The sequence below is a fragment of the Helianthus annuus genome, chromosome 4 (assembly GCF_002127325.2).
Source record: "Helianthus annuus cultivar XRQ/B chromosome 4, HanXRQr2.0-SUNRISE, whole genome shotgun sequence".
Lineage (NCBI taxonomy): Eukaryota > Viridiplantae > Streptophyta > Magnoliopsida > Asterales > Asteraceae > Helianthus > Helianthus annuus.
This window is the reverse complement of record NC_035436.2, coordinates 180,146,715-180,166,799: the sequence shown is the minus strand read 5'-3', so window position 1 is coordinate 180,166,799 and position 20,085 is coordinate 180,146,715. Positions and strand designations below refer to the sequence as shown.

At 39.9% G+C, this 20,085-nt stretch overlaps 1 non-coding gene across 1 annotated transcript; it reads left to right on the top strand.

Moving 5' to 3' along the window:
• Nucleotides 1-405: 405 nt before the first annotated feature.
• Nucleotides 406-512, top strand: LOC118491993. The gene has a single exon (XR_004892437.1). It is a non-coding gene; the product is annotated as a small nucleolar RNA R71 (small nucleolar RNA).
• The last annotated feature ends 19,573 nt before the right edge of the window (nucleotides 513-20,085 follow it).

Here is a 20,085-nt window from a genome sequence, read left to right as displayed (position 1 = left end):
GTTGGGGGACCCGACGGCCTAGGTCTATTATCAATGTAGTTTACCGACTCTGTTTGATCATCTGTTTCTTTCATACAACTCCAATTTTCATGTGGCCCACCACACCCTTCACAAGCCATAACCAAGACTGTTTTTGTCATTTCTAGCTTTTTAATTTTTGAAGAAAGGGCCTCGATTTGGGCTTGTAAAGAAGTGCTTTCATCAACCTTATGGGCGCCCAGGGCAATAGATTTATTGCCTCGGGGAGTGTGCCATTGAAAATTGGTTTGAGCAATTTCCTCAATCTGATTATATATTTCTTGCGGGCGGCGATTACCTAAAAGTCCCCCGGAGCTAGAGTCAAGTGTTTGTCTAGTATGTGGCAACAATCCATTATAGAAGGTGGATACTTGTTGCCACACTGCAAGACCGTGATGAGGACACTTTCATAATAGCTCCTTGAATCTTTCCCAAGTTTCATATAAGGATTCCCCCTCGTCTTGCGATTATGTATTAATTTCAGTCATTAATTTAGCCGTTTTAGCGGGAGGGAAATACTTATATAGAAATTTTTGGGCTAGTTCATCCTAGGTGTTTACCGAACCAACTGGGAGGGTGTTAAGCCAAGCCTTTGCTCGGTCTTTTAGTGAAAAAGGAAACACTCGGAGGTGGATGGCGTCATTTGATGCTCCATTGATCCGAAAGGTATCACATATTTCTAAGAAATTAGTAATATGTAGATGGGGATCCTCGTCCGCAAGCCCATGGAAGGTTGCAGAGTTTTGAAGCATCTGTATCAAATGCGGTCGAAGTTCAAAGTTATTGGCTTCAACATTCGATGCATTGATAGCGGCGCCGAGATTACCTACGGTGGTCGTAGATAATCCATGAGGGTACGTTGGTACGCCATTGGAAATGGGTTCCCCGAAACCTTCTCTTGGTTTTTAGCTTTGAGTCTTTTTCTGAGAAAGCGTTCGGGTTCTTATACAGGTTCTTTTATGTCTTTATTAGAACTGGAGCTCATACACTACATAGAGGTGGCGTCTGGTTCCAAGTCCTGCAACAAAAACAGAAAAGAATGTTGGTCAGAAGGTTCACCACGGCCCCGTGCTCAGTGAACACGGCCCGTGGTCGGAGTTACAGTGATTGTTTTCCGGATCCCTGTTACTGGAGAGTTGGACACGGCCCCGTGTTGCACCGACACGGCCCCGTGGTCAGCCTTCTGTAACTCGGAAAACTAAAAACTGCCAGCAACACTGTTGGGCACGACCCGTGCTGAGCTCTGCAGAAGCTGAAAAACTAGAAAAAATCCTAAAAAAAATAAAAAGAAAAAAAAATGATTAGGCCGTTGATTCCTAACTTTCTTAAAATCCTTGTGTCCCCGGCAACGGCGCCAAAAACTTGATGCGTGCTAGTGTGTATATGTTTTAGGTATATATTTTGAGCCCTTTTTACACTTTTTTAGCCAAGTTTTAAATTTATAGAACACGATATTTACTAACACTACACACACATATGGGCAAGTGCACCCATCGTGGACGTAGTATAGTGTTGGTAAGATACCGAGGTCGTCCAAGGACACAAGAGCTTTTAGTACCGGTTTATCCTCAACGTCTAATCAAATCAAAATGTTAGAAAAAATTTTTAAAACTAAGAAAATAAAACTAACTAAATGCTGAAAAACAAAAATAAAAAAATAAAAACAGATACACAAGATGAATCACTTGGATCCGACTCGTGTATGGTGTAACATTTGATTATTTTCGCACTTTTGCACTTGTTTAAGAGATTATCTTAGTTATTGTAGTAGGCCCCTCTTTTGAAGGTGACGTTACCCTCAACCCAGTAGTTTGAGTCAGCAAGGATACAATCCTAAAGGGTCGGATTATTGAAAGATAATTAATTAAGTTATTAATGCAAATTATGGTAGGCCCCTCTTTTGAAGGTGACGTTACCCTCGACTAAATAGTCTGAGTCAGCAGGGATACAGTCCTAAATAGCCGGGTTATAGTATTAATAGTAGTTTACTTATAAGGGGGTCAAAGAGTTTGGATCCCCGCTATCCAATACCTTTGGGTATTGAAGGAGATCCTACTAAATTTGACCCAGGTCCCTTGCAGGACCTCTAAACGCTGAACAAGGGCAAGACTCTTACCAAACCGTTCCCTTAACCCCCGACAAGGTAGCCAACATACCTCCATATAGTCCGTGGAGATATGAATGGTGAAAATCTTTTATTTTATATAGACAGTAAAATAATGTCAAGACACCACGGGCAAACGATAAGGAAGAATCACCTTCAACATAAGAAACTAGTTATTAAAGTCATTAATACAAAACCAAATAAAAAGTGCAAAAGATTAAAAATAAAAAGTATTACACTAGACACTTGTCTTCACCAAGTGATGTTAGAGACTTAGGCAAACATGGCCTTTGATTGTCAAGAACTCTTACGATCAATCTTGGATCCCGAGACGACTCACAGACTCTATGATGGACAATGGATGATGGTGGTGGATGATGGTGTTATGGTGGTGGTGGGTGGTGGGTGAAGTGTGAGAGAGGTGGTGTGCCAAGGGATGAAATGAAATGGCTCCAAGCACTCCTATTTATAGGCTGAACAGAGGCCTGGGCACGGCCCCGTATCCGTCTGACACACTCTCTCTCTTCATTAATTGTAATTCGCAATTACAATAAATGCGCCTGCAGTACTCTGACCACGCCCCCGTGTCCGCTGGGCACGGCCCCGTGGTGGGCAATAGAAGCTTCTATTAGTTTGTCTTTTCTGCTGCTTCTTGGGCACGGCCCCGTGCTCGCTGAGCACGGGGCGTGTTCAGTCTTCTGTCTTCTCTGTTTTGCTTGGGAGGATGCTGTCGAGGGGTCGGGCAATCAACTTTTGTTCCTTTTCTTGTATTTATGTTAGATTTTGCTGTCTTTTTGCTTCTTTTGTTAATTTGAGCAAAACACACTTTTTCCAACATTAGTACTAAAAAAGGGTTAGTTTTATGCCACAATTGATATAATTTATATGTTGCATTTTGCGCGTATCAGTTACCCTAAAAAACATGGTTATTTATTTGTTAATCACTTTCTTGACAGATTTAGTCTTTTACAACTTGTAACATGATTTTTCTAAAAATGTTTCTTTTGTATTTTTCTTGTTTCATAAGTGTTTATACACTTATTTTTCTATTAAAAATAGTGTAGGTTTAAGTAAAAACCAAGATCTTCTAAAAATCATAATTTAAACTTGGTTTTCTTGGAAAATCATTCACAAGTCTTGAATCTACAAGATTATTAGCCCACTTTGTTTATTACTTTTCAAGAAAATCCTTTTACTTTCAAGTTCATGTTTAATCAAGAAGATGATTATTTCATGTAAATACATAACCATCTCCTAACTTGCTAGATCATGTTTTTAATCATAATCTAGCAAGTTCCATGTTATGATCAACATCAATATCTCTAGTAATCAATTGTCACACCCCTATTTTCCACGTGTCACCGGTGGGCCCGGTGGGGGTTCCGTGACGTAGTTGATATCGTCATAGTCAAACAATACAAAATATAAATGCACAGCGGAAGCAAAAGATAGATTTATTTCAACCAAATAGAATTGTAATATCAAGTATCACAACAGTTGAAATAGATCCACATGCGGATCAAAACAAAGAGGAAACTTTTATTCAACGGACTTCATGCATCCTAAGCTTGCGAGACTTTTATTGATGCTAAGGAGTGGCCAGCCTATTACGCGTAGTACCTGCACTTAGCCTTTTTGGAAAATACGTCAGTTTACACTGGTAAATACAATTTAACTGACTCATTTTGAAAAGGTTTAAAATTGATTTGAATGCCCGCGGCACAAAACTTTTTATAACTTGGGATAATTATTTGCTTATAACTTGTAAAAGAATTACATGTTTGTTATGCGTTCAGTTGTCCGGGTCGTACCGGGTTAAAGATTAACAGACACACCACTTAGTATAGTTCTGCCGCGAGACTTCTCTCGTACCGACGATTATACTTTATTGATTTGAATACACTACGGGTGTACGCCTACACCCATGTGCTAAGGTCGTGGCTATTCTTTGAATGATGCCAAGGATCTCCGGGACATGGTCATTAAACCCCCAAAGGCGTTAAACAAACAAAACAACATTTTTAAACGGGTCATTTTGACCACACTTAACCACCGACCGGTTAAGGTCAATTACCCGACCAAGCGGTATTTTATATACCGTACCCCAAGCCCGTATAAGGGAAAATAAGTTAAATGCATTTACCTGAGCTAAATATAAATTTAATCCCAGTCGTATCAAATCAGCAAGTACAGATAGCTTTTACTGGGCTCCTATATCTGGAATGAAGGTTTTTAATAACCTATTAGAATCCTAACGGGTCTTTTAATTCAGCCTAAGCTTAGACCGGTTAGTTTTAAATGAAGATTAATGTTTAAATGCACGATAAGGCGAAGACCGTTTTAGAATGTGGTTTTGACCCGACAAGCTTGCATACTTGTTTAATATGGGTAACTTAATCACATTCTGGATTTTGAGACAGAAATGATATGGTTTGACCCGTTTCGGCTAAAATGGGTAAACTAGTTACATAAGCCGATCCGAACGCGTAAAGTGCGTAACAAGTAACCATAAGAGTCATATACAAGTTTCCTAAGTTAATATGCCTTAAACACGTTGTGATATCAGTAAGATACCTTCTATTATGTCCCAAATGGTTTTAAACCCAAACTATGCCTCAAAAGGGCATTTTGGTCATTTAAAGGGGTGTAAAAGAGTTTAAATAATAACCTAGGTTACAGGTATGATTAAATCAGTAAATATACTTAATTTAATAAGTTATAACAGTAAGGTATCATATATATGTTAAATTTATTACTTATAACCGTACTATGCTCCGTAGGGGCATTTTGGTAATTTCACATAGGCCTAAAAGGTCAAAACTGGAATTCTGAGTTTAAAATATTCACCTACTGTTAAAATATAAAATTTTACTGAATACATCAGTAGGTATCATCCCCATATGTTTAAAAAGGTTTTATTACACACTATGCGTTAAAAACGCTTAAAAAGGCGATTTGGAGCCATTTCCGGGTTTGGTATGGAAAGCTGATATTTTTAAAATTCCAGAAGGCTCAAAATGTTTTATTTAACATTTTAGATCAGTAGAAAAAGGTTTGGGGTCACTAGGATTTATAAAACTCATTTTATAGCCCAAAAAGGCAAAACCGGCATTAGCTGAATTAAGCTTAGAACACTAAGTTATGCTCAGCCTAAAATTGAATAAAAATCTTTAAAAATCCCAAAATATTATTTTATATCAGTAGTTACAAAGTTTTGTATAAAAATTTGGGTTTAGATAGGCTATATGCAATTTATGCCATTTAATTACTAAAGAAGCTTCTAATTACGCTAATGAGCATAACTCTTAATCTATACCTCCAACTGATCTCAGATTTTAGGTGCAAGCTTATAAATCAGCAGCTAAGGTGTCTACCCTTTTATATTTTCAAAAATCTTATTTTAAGGTCATTTGGGCATAATGGTCAACATATAAACATTTAACGGAAACATGCATGTGAATAGGATATCTAATGAACCAAGTTGTATAATCACAGAGGGTTATACTAACATGTAAATAGGTCCAAAAGAAGCTCTAAGGAAATCCTAAACTTGGCTTAAACGGGTCAGAACTGAAAGTCAAAGCAGAAGTCAAACTATGCGACTTTCGGTTCCAAACCGAGCCTAAACTGAAAATTGTCGAGTTGAACATGTTGGGACATGTTCTTACATTAATTACCAAGTTATGTTAATGATTAAACAGGTTGCATGTATCCTACATTGCTAATTATGCATTAATTTGAAAATAAACATTCTGTTGACTTTTTAAGGTAAGCTTTGACTCGACAATTAACATAGTTAGGGTGGGAATCTGAGAATACCCTTTTAAGGGTTTGTTACCCACATAATTACCTACTCAAAGGTATTTTTAATTCGTGATTTGACTGGATAAATTTTATCACGAAGTCAAACCTTAATTACGACGGTTTGACTTTTAGCTAATTAACTAAGCTAAAACGAATTTAGAAGGGTTAAGAGTACTTACAAGAGTCCTAACTATGATTAGGGATCACTAGGAAGGTTGCTTGCTGACCAGAGAGCTCCAGAAAATAAGTTATGAACTTTCGCAAATGAGTGCACAAAATGGTTACAACTTGAGCTCCATATATAGCCAATTTAATCTCACAAGATGATGCCACAATGGTCTACAATTGTTACCAGATGTTTACAGGTGCCCCTATGCATGAAAAACCATTGGAGGAAGCTCTGGTATAAGAAAACAACCCATTTAAGTCGGTTAACAGGCCTGACTGGCAGTTGTGCACGTTTTTCTGATACTGTGTCTCTCTTGCGGGTCGCGTAACCCTTAAGGGTTTCTTACGCGGGCCGCCTGGCCTGCCATGACCAGCCAAACAAGTTTCAAACTTTGCAATTTTGGTCCCTGGTCCTTTGTTACGTGGTTTTAACTTCTGTTCTTGCACTTTTGCCCTTTTAAACTTATTTTTAAGCGTTCCAAAACATGTATAAACATAGGCAAGTCCTTGATCAACTTGTAATCACCCGAAAAGTCATAAATTTCAACGTTGACGCTTTTAACCCCTCGTACACGAATTTGATCATAACTTTCTCATACGATAACGAAACTTTATGAAATTTTTACCACATATTCTAGTGAGCATAATTTACCGTTACAAAGCTTTGGGTTTGCTAAAAGGTCATTCAGAGGTATACTTTACACATGTTGACACATTTAGCCCCTGTGGTTTGTAATTTTTCACTTTCTTTCATATTTAGCTTCGTATGATCCATGATTTATTCGTTTGAAGGTATCAACATCTTGTAGGGCTATTTTTAAATATAATTATCAATTATTGACACTTTGGATCCTTATATTCACATAGTTTCTCTGTTTGTCAACTTTAGTCCCTCTAAAGTATTCTTTCACACGTTCAGAACTTATGACACGTGTTCATACATTATTGGACATGAATTTTCAAGGTGTTACATCCTCACCCCCTTAAAAGAAATCTCGTCCTCGAGATTTACGGAAACAATTGAGGGTATTTCTCTTTCATTGTGGACTCTAACTCCCACGTATATTCAGAAGCTCTACGGGCGTCCCATTTCACCTTGACAATAGGCACAAGCTTCCTTCGAAGCCTCTTTACCTGTCGATCCTCAATCTACACATGTTTTTCCACAAATTTCAAGCTCTCATCTATGTGCACATCTGTATGTGGCATGACTAGCGATTCATCAGCTAGACTTCAGATTGCAGACGTGGAATACATTATGAATACCACTGAGCTCTTCTGGTAAGTTTAACTTATAAGACACTGATCCTACACATTCGATGATCTCGAATGGTCCTATATACCTTGGGCTTAACTTACCTTTCTTACCAAATCGCATCACCCCTTTCAAGGGCGACACCTTGAGCAAAACTTTATCGCCAACCTCAAACTTGAGAGGTTTTCGCCTTTTATCAGCATAGCTCTTCTGCCTATCCCGGGCAGCTCTTAGGTGGTCGCGAATCTGGACAATCTTGTCCGTTGTCTCAAAGACTATATCAGGACCTGATAATTGAGTGTCTCCTACTTCTGCCCAACAGATGGGCGTTCTGCACTTCCTACCATATAGTGCCTCAAAAGGTGCAGCCTGAATGCTGGTATGGTAGCTATTGTTGTAGGAGAACTCGACTAAAGGTAGGTGCTTATCCCAACTACCACCTAAATCAATTACACATGCACGAAGCATGTCTTCCAAAGTTTGAATAGTACGCTCACTTTGCCCATCTGTCTGAGGATGGTAAGCTGTACTAAAATTCAATTGCATGCCCAAAGATTGTTGGAAACTCTTCCAAAAATGAGATGTGTATCTAGTATCCCTATCAGAGATAATAGATACTAGTACGCCATGTAAGGATACAATCTTATCCACGTACAGTTGGACTAACATGTCGGAGCTGTAAGTCTCTTTAATGGGTAGGAAATATGCTGACTTAGTCAGTCTATCAACTATGACCCATATAGTATTATTTCCTTTCTTCGTCTTTGGCAACTTGGTGATGAAATCCATCGTCACCATTTCCCATTTCCAAGTGGGAATTTCAGGCTGTTGTAGCAAACCTGACGGCTTCTGATGTTCAGCCTTGACTTGAGCACACGTCAAGCATTTAGCTACGTAAGCAGCTATAGACTTCTTCAAGCCTATCCACCAATAGTTTGCCTTTACATCTTGGTACATCTTGTCAGCTCCAGGATGAACGGAATATTTGGAACTGTGGGCTTCCTTGAGGATAACATCCCGAATTCCTCCATAAACAGGAACCCATATTCGTCCATTTAATCTTAGTATTCCGTCCTTGCCATAGGATAACTGTTCTTCAGTTACTCCTAGCTTTTCCTCGGGATAATTAGCTTCTAGCACAGCTTCCTTCTGCGCAGCTAACAACCTTTCATTCAAGCTATTCTTGATTTCAATGCTTTTGGCATTGATTCTTATTGGCTTCACTCTCTCTTTTCTGCTCAAGGCATCTGCGACTACATTAGCCTTTCCTGGATGGTATCTTATTTCACAGTCATAATCGTTCAGAGTTTCCATCCAGCGTCGCTGCCTCATGTTAAAATCCTTCTAATTGAACAAGTGTTAAAGGCTTTTGTGATCAGAGTATATCACACACTTAGTTCCATACAGATAGTGCCTCCAAAGCTTTAGTGCAAATACAACAGCACCCAACTCCAAGTCGTGGGTGGTATAATTCTTCTCGTGCACCTTTAGTTGACGTGAAGCATAGGCAATGACCTTGCCTTTTTGCATTAACACACAACCCATCCCGGTGTGTGATGCATCACAATATACTACAAATTCATCAATTCCCTCAGGCAATGTTAGTACAGGAGCATTGCTCAACTTCTGCTTCAAGATGTCGAAAGATTCTTGCTGCTTAGGCCCCCAATTGAACTTGCTATTCTTGCGAGTGAGAAGAGTCAGGGGTGCTGCAATTCTTGAGAAGTTCTCGATAAAGCGTCTGTAGTATCCTGCCAATCCTAAGAAACTGCGAATCTCCGTAGGCGTCTTCGGCTCTTGCCAGTTCATGATAGCTTCAATCTTAGCGGGATCTACTTGGATACCACGCTCACTAACAACATGTCCAAGGAATTGGACCTCACGAAGCCAAAATTCACACTTTGAAAATTTGGCATAGAGTTTTTCTTGATGAAGCAGTTTCAGAATGCAACGGAGATGCTTCTCGTGATCAGCTTGGTTCTTTGAGTAGATGAGAATGTCATCGATGAAGACGATGACAAATTTGTCTAGATAAGGCTTGCAGACGCGATTCATGAGATCCATGAATGCGGCAGGTGCATTAGTGAGCCCAAAAGGCATCACTAGGAACTCGTAATGGCCATAACGAGTCCTAAATGCAGTCTTGTGCACATCTTCATCTTTAACATTCAACTGATGGTAGCCTGACCTCAGATCAATCTTGGAAAAGTAGCTTGCTCCCTGAAGCTGATCAAACAGATCATCGATCCTGGGCAAAGGATATCTATTCTTGATAGTGACCTTATTAAGCTCACGGTAATCGATGCATAAACACATCGAACCATCTTTCTTCTTGACGAACAAGATTGGTGCTCCCCATGGAGACGAACTAGGTCTAATAAAACCTTTGGCTAGCAAATCATCTAGCTGTGTCCTTAGTTCCTTCATCTCTGTTGGTGCTAATCTATAAGGCGCTCTTGCAACAGGTGCAGCTCCTGGAATGATGTCGATTCTGAACTCTACTTGTCTATCTGGTGGCAAACCAGGTAGTTCTTCCGGGAAAACTTCGGGGTATTCAGAAATGACTGGAATATCTTCAATCTTGGGTTTCTGTTCATCAACAGTCACTTGTGCCATATAAATGACACAACCCTTCTTTAAGCATTTAGATGCTTTGAGCATAGACACCTGCTCAGGTAACCCGTACCGGGTGTCTCCTTGAATGGTAAGCGACTCACCAGACGGAGTCTTGATCACCACTTGCTTCTTATTGCAAACTATCTGAGCTTGGTTATGCGATAACCATTCCATGCCTATTACTATATCGAAACCAGCTAACTTAAATGGAAGGAGGGATAAGGGAAAAGAGTGGTTCCTAATGGATATGACACATCCGTCTAATACAGTTGATGCGGTTTCTATGGTTCCATCAGCTAATTCCACTTCATACTTCACACTTAAGGTCTTAACAGGCATTTTCAACAATTCACAAAACTTATCATCTACGAATGATTTATCTGCTCCTGAATCAAATAATACTCTTGCGTAGACATCATTAATAAGAAAAGTACCTGTTATGACATTGTCATCCTGAACCGCTTCCTTCGCATCCATGCGGAAGACCCTTGCATTGGTCTTCATTCCTTCCTCAGCCTTCTTTGCAAGCTTTGGGCAGTTAGTCCTAAGATGCCCCTTTTCATTACAGTTATAACATGTGGCATCCTTGATTTTCTTACAATCCAGTGCCTTGTGGTCCAATGACTTGCAAATCCCACACGCTTTCGGCTGGGACTGAGACTTCGACTCATACCTGCACCTCCCAAAATGGTGCTTCTTGCAAACCTTACATTTGGGTTTATCGCCCGTCTGTCGATCATCTTTCTTGGATCCCGACCCTTTCTTGTGGTCGTTGTTTCCCTTGTGCTTCTTATCTGAGCGTCGTGAACCGTCATCTTCGCGTTTCCTTTTCTCGGCATCCGCATTTCTCAGCGATCTCTGTCTAACTGCGTCCAGCGTGAGGGACAGAGATATGTCAGCTGCTGATCTGAACGTAGCGGGCCGAGAGGCCTTGACACTTGCTTTTATTTCTGGGGCCAGACCCCCAATAAAACGAGCTATCCTCTTCGGTTCAGGTGTCACAAGGTAAGGAACTAACCTTGACAGGGTATTAAAGCTCGTGAGATAAGCCTGGCAATCCAGGTTCTTCATAACCAGAGATAGAAAATCAGATTCTGTCTTTTCAACCTCGTGCTGAGGGCAGTAGTTCTCCTTGATGAGAGCCACAAATTGATTCCATGACATATTATACAGCGAAATCTTCCCAGTAGCCTGAATTAACGACCTCCAGCAGGCCAGGGCTTCACCTTTAAAAGATTGGGATACAAACTTCACAATATCCCTCTCCGCACAACCACTAATGTCTACTACAGTGTCCATTTCATCCAGCCAAGTCATGCAATCCACTGCCCCCTTCTCCCCAATAAAATCCCGGGGCTTATAAGATACAAAATATTTATACGTACAGGACTTGGTACATGGGGCATCATCAAATACTATCTTCTTGGGTGGAACACTGTTATGGTTTGAGGAGTGCCTATCATCATCTTTCTTAGACTCACTATTCTTAGATGGTGGCTTGCTGTGACCCTCCGAATGAGTCTTTGACTTGGTGTGCGGTGTAGACAGGGTCCTACTGTGAGTCTCACTATACTCACTGTTTTGTCGATCCAAAGCCCTTGTAACAGCATTATCAACTAGTGTTTGCAGCTCTGCACCAGTCAGCTGTATCTTAGCGTTCTCGTGGTTTTCCACCGGACGACTGTTCACCTCGTCCGACCCCGCCATGTAGCTTCAATTGCTACATATAGAAAATAATGGGCAAGGTTTTATTTAGAAGCTTTTACAGAATTTTATAATTTATTAACCATGGTTTTAATAGCCATTTCTAGTTAATTTGTTAATCATTTATTTATTCAGGATTTTTATTATAATCCTATATTACATTTTAATATTAGCATAAAAGTCTAGTCCCAAGGACGGTTTTAATTTATAACCAGGATTTTCACAGAATCGAGGTATTTGGGTCTGAATCGCAGTTCAAATCCCCTTTTAGACAGTGAGTTGCAGACTTCTACTGTCTCTTAGTCCCAGAGGACGTTAACTATTACCCGCAGGCACTTCATCCTTAAGGGATGGTCATATAATTACAGGGAAAATAAATTAACCCATTTTAAAGATGGCCTGTGTGATTTTTACTGCATCACAATTTGCCCAGCATGTTAACATACTTACAAATGTTAACAAAAATTTGGAATCCTTTGGACAGGTTCTACCATCTTGGCCATGTCTATAACGACACGTGGCTAGGTTTTACCCCCAAGATTCTCTTTTGATATTAAACGCAGAACAATCCTAAGTTGAGATGTTAATTATAGATCTAAATCTAATTATGGAGATACCATCTTGGCCTTGTCTTTAAAATGACACATGGCTAGGTCTTGTCCTTTTTAGATTTTGCCACTTTAATATAATTGTAGATCTTTTATAGGAATGTTATTTTCATTTTACTTTTGTGTTTTAAGTTTATGCATATACTTAATAATAAACAAATATGAAAATTTAATTTCAACCATTCCATTACTTAAAATTGAACAAGTACAACATTTGCCCTAAACGGGACTTTCTAAGAAACAACATGCCCGCGCAGGGGCGAAATACAAACAAACAAACCCACGCAGGGGTTACCTAAAAGACATGCCCACGCAGGGGCAGAATACTAAAAGACAAGCCCACGCAGGGGCTGAGTACAGAAACAAAAAGTCCACGCAGGGACTTGATTACAACTAAATAAAATAAACAACAAAGGTCTTCAATGACCCCTTCTCTTGGACTTCCCTTTGATCAGGTCCGACAACCCCTTGAAGAAGCCTCGAGTGTTACTGCGCTCGGTTTGAATCTCCCGTTCACATCGGTCCAATCTATCGAGGACCTCTTGTTGACGTTCCGGCAGGATTAGCTGCGGCTGCGGTGGCTGGTACAGAGGTTGAGGAGGTGGCGGACGCTGGTACCCATAAGTTGGGTAACCAGTGGTCCAAAGACCACCATAGGGTCCCTTTGGGTGACGAGCATTGTAGTCCCATGCCTCCTGGTATGGGTCCACATTGGCATAGTCGTATTGGGTATGAGCCGGCTGCTCAAAAGGGTTATACGCCGCTGAACCGGCGTAGGCAGGAATTGGGTTGTCAAAACCCAATGGTGGCGCCATAGGCACAAAGTTTATCTATGGGATAGGGTTTGATGGACCCCTCATCTGCGGGTCTTCTTCTTCTTGGAGTGGCGGATAATGACTGCCACTCGAGGGCTGAGGAGTGCTGATGCGGACTCCTCCTCGCACGGACATCCGTGCGTTTAACCTTCTCTGCCTCGGTGGCTCCGGAGGCGGTTGCTGTTCCACTGGTGGTGGTGGTGGCGGAGTGACTGCCACAAATCGAGAATCCTCGGAAGGATCCTGCTGCTGTTGTTGCTGCTGCTGGTAAGGGGACGAGTGGTGAGAGGGAGTGAAATACCAGTCAACCTGCCTGAACCTCGCCTCGTAGCTGTCAGGACCACGGTAAGGTGATCCATGAAAAGATGACCCATCGGAGATTTCGATGGGGTGGTTCGGGGTCCCAGTGGCAGGTTCCATGGGATCTGTATCTTCATCCATGTCATTTTCACCCGAGAAGTGATCTTCGGGTCCTAGTGGGTTAAAACCCACGGGTTCTTGAATGAAATTAGCCGGGTTGAACCGGCTCTGGAAAGCAGGGGTAGGGTCACCAAAAGAATGGTGCGAGTTTGACCGCTGCAACGGTATGAAGGAAGGCGGAGGGTGGTCAGGCTCGTTTTCGGATTGCGGCCCGAAAGAATGCAAATAAGATGGTGAGGAACTTAAGGAGATTGATCGCCTCCCGGGTTCAACGTAAACCCTCCACGGCTCCTGTGGGCTAGTGCTCATTGTGATAGATGGGATACGCCGATGCGAAGGCCCGGCTTCATGGTCATGGCCCGTAACTGGGCCCTTGCCTCTTCCTCTCAAAAACCTTGGCGGCATTCTTAACCTGCAAACGTGATTAAGATAACAACAACAAATATATAAAAATAAAGACCAAATAAAACAAACAAGACAGAGTTTGTCCTATGTTCTTTGTCTAGACTCGGAACTCGAGGAATGTGCATTTATTTAACTGAGATTAAACACAAAAGGCTGGTGTTTAATTCACTCAGCGTTGGCTCTGATACCAACCTGTCACACCCCTATTTTCCACGTGTCACCGGTGGGCCCGGTGGGGGTTCCGTGACGTAGTTGATATCGTCATAGTCAAACAATACAAAATATAAATGCACAGCGGAAGCAAAAGATAGATTTATTTCAACCAAATAGAATTGTAATATCAAGTATCACAACAGTTGAAATAGATCCACAGGCGGATCAAAACAAAGAGGAAACTTTTATTCAACGGACTTCATGCATCCTAAGCTTGCGAGACTTTTATTGATGCTAAGGAGTGGCCAGCCTATTACGCGTAGTACCTGCACTTAGCCTTTTTGGAAAATACGTCAGTTTACACTGGTAAATACAATTTAACTGACTCATTTTGAAAAGGTTTAAAATTGATTTGAATGCCCGCGGCACAAAACTTTTTATAACTTGGGATAATTATTTGCTTATAACTTGTAAAAGAATTACATGTTTGTTATGCGTTCAGTTGTCTGGGTCGTGCCGGGTTAAAGATTAACAGACACACCACTTAGTATAGTTCTGCCGCGAGACTTCTCTCGTACCGACGATTATACTTTATTGATTTGAATGCACTACGGGTGTACGCCTACACCCATGTGCTAAGGTCGTGGCCATTCTTTGAATGATGCCAAGGATATCCGGGACATGGTCATTAAACCCCCAAAGGCGTTAAACAAACAAAACAACATTTTTAAACGGGTCATTTTGACCACACTTAACCACCGACCGGTTAAGGTCAATTACCCGACCAAGCGGTATTTTATATACCGTACCCCAAGCCCGTATAAGGGAAAATAAGTTAAATGCATTTACCTGAGCTAAATATAAATTTAATCCCAGTCGTATCAAATCAGCAAGTACAGATAGCTTTTACTGGGCTCCTATATCTGGAATGAAGGTTTTTAATAACCTATTAGAATCCTAACGGATCTTTTAATTCAGCCTAAGCTTAGACCGGTTAGTTTTAAATGAAGATTAATGTTTAAATGCACGATAAGGCGAAGACCGTTTTAGAATGTGGTTTTGACCCGACAAGCTTGCATACTTGTTTAATATGGGTAACTTAATCACATTCTGGATTTTGAGACAGAAATGATATGGTTTGACCCGTTTCGGCTAAAATGGGTAAACTAGTTACATAAGCCGATCCGAACGCGTAAAGTGCGTAACAAGTAACCATAAGAGTCATATACAAGTTTCCTAAGTTAATATGCCTTAAACACGTTGTGATATCAGTAAGATACCTTCTATTATGTCCCAAATGGTTTTAAACCCAAACTGTGCCTCCTAAAGGCATTTTGGTCATTTTAAAGGGTGTAAAAGAGTTTAAATAATAACTTGGGTTACAGGTCTGGTTAAATCAGTAAATATACTTAATTTAATAAGTTATAATAGTAAGGTATCATATATATGTGAAATTTATTACTTATAACCATACTATGCTCCATTGGGGTATTTTGGTAATTTCACATAGGCCTAAAAGGTCAAAACTGGAATTCTGAGTTTAAAATATTCACCTACTGTTAAAATATAAAATTTTACTGAATACATTAGTAGGTATCATCCCCATATGTTTAAAAAGGTTTTATTACACACTATGCGTTAAAAACGCTTAAAAATGTGATTTAGAGCCATTTCCGGGTTTGGTATGGAAAGCTGATATTTTTAAAATTTCAGAAGGCTCAAAATACTTTATTTAACATTTTAGATCAGTAGAAAAAGGTTTGGGGTCAATCGATTTATAAAACTCATTTTATAGTCCAAAAGGGCAAACCCGGCATTAGCCGAATTAAGCTTAGAACACTAAGTTATGCTCAGCCTAAAATTGAATAAAAATCTTTAAAAATCCCAAAATATTATTTTATATCAGTAGGTACAAAGTTTTGTATAAAAATTTGGGTTTAGATAGGCTATATGCAATTTATGCCATTTAATTACTAAAGAAGCTTCTAATTACGCTAATGAGCATAACTCTTAATCTATACCTCCAACTGATCTCAAATTTTAGGTGCAAGCTTATAAATTAGCAGCTAAGGTGTCTACCCTTTTATATTTTCAAAAATCATATTTTAAGGTCATTTGGGCATAATGGTCAACATATAAACATTTAACGGAAACATGCATGTGAATAGGATATCTAATGAACCAAGTTGTATAATCACAGAGGGTTATATTAACATGTAAATAGGTCCAAAAGAAGCTCTAAGGAAATCCTAAACTTGGCTTAAACGGGTCAGAACTGAAAGTCAAAGCAGAAGTCAAACTATGCGACTTTCGGTTCCAAACCGAGCCTAAACTGAAAATTGTCGAGTTGAACAAGTTGGGACATGTTCTTACATTAATTACCAAGTTATATTAATGATTAAACAGGTTGCATGTATCCTACATTGCTAATTATGCATTAATTTGAAAATAAACATTCTGTTGACTTTTTAAGGTAAGCTTTGACTCGACAATTAACATAGTTAGGGTGGGAATCTGAGAATACCCTTTTAAGGGTTTGTTACCCACATAATTACCTACTCAAAGGTATTTTTAATTCGTGATTTGACTGGATAAATTTTAATTAATCACGAAGTCAAACCTTAATTACGACGATTTGACTTTTAGCTAATTAACTAAGCTAAAACGAATTTAGAAGGGTTAAGAGCACTTACAAGAGTCCTAACTATGATTAGGGATCACTAGGAAGGTTGCTTGCTGACCAGAGAGCTCCAGAAAATAAGTTGTGAACTTTTGCAAATGAGTGCACAAAATGGTTACAACTTGAGCTCCATATATAGCCAATTTAATCTCACAAGATGATGCCACAATGGTCTACAATTGTTACCAGATGTTTACAGGTGCCCCTATGCATGAAAAACCATTGGAGGAAGCTCTGGTATAAGAAAACAACCCATTTAAGTCGGTTAACAGGCCTGACTGGCAGCTGTGCACGTTTTTCTGATACTGTGTCTCTCTCGCGGGCCGCGTAACCCTTAAGGGTTTCTTACGCGGGCCGCCTGGCCTGCCATGACCAGCCAAACAAGTTTCAAACTTTGCAATTTTGGTCCCTGGTCCTTTGTTACGTGGTTTTAACTTTTGTTCTTGCATTTTTGCCCTTTTAAACTTATTTTTAAGGGTTCCAAAACATGTATAAACATAGGAAAGTCCTTGATCAACTTGTAATCACCCGAAAAGTCATAAATTTCAACGTTGACGCTTTTAACCCCTCGTACACGAATTTGATCATAACTTTCTCATACGATAACGAAACTTTATGAAATTTTTACCACATATTCTAGTGAGCATAATTTACCGTTACAAAGCTTCGGGTCTGCTAAAAGGTCACTCAGAGATATACTTTACACATGTTGACACATTTAGCCCCTGTGGTTTGTAATTTTTCACTTTCTTTCATATTTAGCTTCGTATGATCCATGATTTATTCGTTTGAAGGTATCAACATCTTGTAGGGCTATTTTTAAATATAATTATCCATTGTTGACACTTTGGATCCTTATATTCACATAGTTTCCCTGTTTGTCAACTTTAGTCCCTCTAAAGTATTCTTTCACACATTCAGAACTTATGACATGTGTTCGTACATTATTGGACATGAATTTTCAAGGTGTTACATCAATAAGCAAACATCATCATCCATACAACATCATTCTATCCATCTTACATCATGTTTCATCTTATGTTTCAAGATTCATGTGTATGTCTTTTAGTGTTCTTATGATAATCAACATGTTATATCTTTTAACTAGCTAAAATGGTAGTAAACAAGTGTTAAAAGGATCTTACTACTAGTTGAATCTAGGGAAGAACAATGATGAAGATTGAGTGGATAAAAGCACACGGATGAGGTCCTTCAAGTTCCAAGAGTTCCATACCTTCTAATCTTGCTTCTTACACCTCAAAATGAGCTTGGAATGCTTGAACTAAAGATGAAAATGGTGGTGGTAGTGTGGGGTGTTGGAGCCGAGAACAAAGGAGGAGAAGGGGAGGTTGATGGTGTGAAGTTAGGAGATGAGAATGGTGATCTATTGTAATCATATATAATGTTTATCCTATGGGTATTATGTCCTCTAAGTACAACACAAATCTTCCAGCAAATCCAAGGAAGATTACTAAGGATTGTGTAGGATCTTGGCAATATCTTGGTGGGACACCCTTATTGTGACTGATTACATAGATTGGGGGGGGGGGTTAAATGTAATTTTTGATGGTAAGTGTAGGTAAATAATGGGAGGTTAATGTAAAAGTCTAGTGTTTTAGTGTATCATGCATTATGTAGTATGTTAAAGTGTTCGATGTGACACTTCGGGTTTTCCCGGACAACCTTCTTGATGTAACATTTCGTGTACGTATATTATTAAATGAAATCTATGAATTATCTGTTATTACGTGTTGTATGTATGTATATTATATGTGTGTTACAAATGAGCCGAGACCCCAAGGACCCGACTCGAGACCCCTCCCGGTCTCGAGTGAACAGTAACAAGTGGGCCGGTTGGGCCACGCAACCGAGAAGCCCATTCGGGAGCCCTCAACCCACTCGAGACGGGTATAAAACTCTTGAGGGTGACCAACCTTTACCATTTTTGCAAACACTCTCCCTCACTCACTCTTTCTCCCTCACTAAAACCCTAAAACCCTAAGATCATCAACCTCCTCTCATCTCCTCTTCTCTCTCGGATCAAAACCGGTGATAGCAAGGAATTCCGGTTCAAGCTTCGGATCTTGCTTGGAAGCTTATTCATCATATCCTCACACCTTAAGTCTAGCCGGTTAGTATCCCTTTTGGTTGAATGTTTAAAGAATGTTGTTGTGTGTGATGGTTATGTAAAGATGCTTGTTTGATGATATGAGTAACATGTTTTGCTTGATTAACCATGCTCCTTCATGTTTTATATGTAAACGGTTTGATAAAAAGAGGGTTAGAACCATTCGAGTTATGTTAAGTGTTATAGTGATCTCTCTATCTTAGCCATTTTGCTCATAAATGCTTGATTGTGATGAATGAACATGTGTGTGCATGAATCAATGTTTGATGGTCATTACCATCCGATTTATAATGATAAAATAGGGCAAATTTGGTGCTTAATGATTGTCTTATCTCATGTTACAAAGTTGTGTTAAGAACCAAGGATTAAATGTTGGTTAAATTGTTTGAATATTTGAATATGCATGATGAACTAGATGAAGGTGATATGAACATTCAAAAATGCTTGTTTTGATCCATTTTGCTTAGTAATCAGACAAGGAAACATGTTGGTGCAATATGGTTGGATAGTACACATTATCATGAAATCAAAATGCTATTGGCTAGTACATTGGACAGGTTCTAGAAGGATTCTGGTGCACGTAACTGTGGTTGCGAGTCGGAACCCTTGGTTGCGACTCGAGACCAAAGCATGATGAACCGAGACGGGCTTCAGGGACTCGAGACCGACTAAGTCTCGACTCGAGACAACGTGATCTTGACTCGAGACTGGACTCGAGATTCCTGAGATTGCGACTCGTAAGCAGCACACTCGAGACCAAAACGTGATTCTTCGAGATCTCCCGGTTGCGACTCGAGACCGTGTATTCTCGAGTCGAGACCACCCTTGTCTCGACTGGGCTGCCTATGTGTTATTGGGCCGCGACTTGTTGGGCTATCTGTTGACTGGACTGCATGTGTATCTGTTACTGTTTGTTTGTGAAAATGATAGGGCAGGCCCAATAACCCAACTGTTTGAATGTATGCATGCTAAATGTGTCTATACGTGTTTGCTATACGTGATTACTTGTACCTCGACTTGACCTGTATTTGGTAACCATGCTAGGACGTGGTGACCAACGTGTTTGACCGAGTAAATAATCTACCGAGCAACCCAAGGTGAGTTCACAACCTAAAGCATGCGTTCCCGGTGGTTTGGGAAACGGAACTACAAACAACACTATCCCCTTATGAGGGATACAACTTACTTTTCTTCCCTTGTTATTGGG